Raw genomic sequence first — 1,112 nt, forward strand, 5'->3', positions numbered from 1 at the left:
AAGACCAATTCTAATGGACGTGGCCATCTTCAACAATGAGATGAACCAAATCACTTCCAATAGAGCAGTAATGAACTGAACCAATTACACCCAGCAAAAGAACTCTGGGAGATGACTATGAACCACTACATAGAATTCCCAATCCCTCTATTTTTGTCCACTTGCATTTTTCATTTCCTTCATAGGCTAATTGTACATTATCTCAAAGTCCTATTCTTTTTGTACAGCAAAACAACTGTTCGGACAAGTATACACATATTGTACTTAATTTATACTTTAACATATTTAACATGTATTGGTCAACCTGCCATCTGAGTGGAGGGGAAGGAGGGGAAAAATTGGAACAAAAGGTTTGCAAATGTTAATGCTGTAAAATTATCCATGCATATATTTGGTAAATACAAAATATATTTTAAAAAAAAGATTTCACATATTTAATCTGTATCAGATTGCTTGCTGTCTTGGGGAAGGAGGAGAAAAGGGAGGGATGGAGAAAAGTTGAAACACAAAGTTGTTTTTGTTTTTTTTTACATTTAAGAACTTCATTTATTTATTTATGTATTATTTACAAAACAGATGCATGAGTAATTTTTCAACATTGACCCTTGCAAAACCTTTTGTTCTAACTTTTCCCCTCCTCTCCACTCCCTCCCCTAGATGGCAGGTACATATTAATGCCAGTCCAATGCATGTTAAATATGTTAAAGTATATGTTAAATCCTATATATGTATACATATTTATACAGTTATCTTGCTGCACAAGAAAAACTGGATCTAGAAAGAAAGAAAAAAACCTTAGAAGGAAAACAAAAATGTAAGCAAACAATAATAGAAAGAGTGGAAATGCTGGGTTGTGGTCCACACTCATTTCCCATAGTTCTTTCTCTGGGTGTAGCTGATTCTCTTCATTATTGAACAATTGGAACTGGTTTGAATCATCTCATTGTTGAAGAGAGCCAGTTTTGTTGTTGGTGTTGCAATGATCTCCTGGTTCTGCACATTTCGCTTAGCATTAATTCATGTAAATTTCTCCAAGCCTCTCTGTATTCATCCTGCTGGTCATTTCTTACAGAATAATAATATTCCATAACATTCATATACTATAATTTATT

This window comes from Sminthopsis crassicaudata, chromosome 1 (assembly GCF_048593235.1).
Source record: "Sminthopsis crassicaudata isolate SCR6 chromosome 1, ASM4859323v1, whole genome shotgun sequence".
Taxonomy (NCBI): Eukaryota; Metazoa; Chordata; class Mammalia; order Dasyuromorphia; family Dasyuridae; genus Sminthopsis; species Sminthopsis crassicaudata.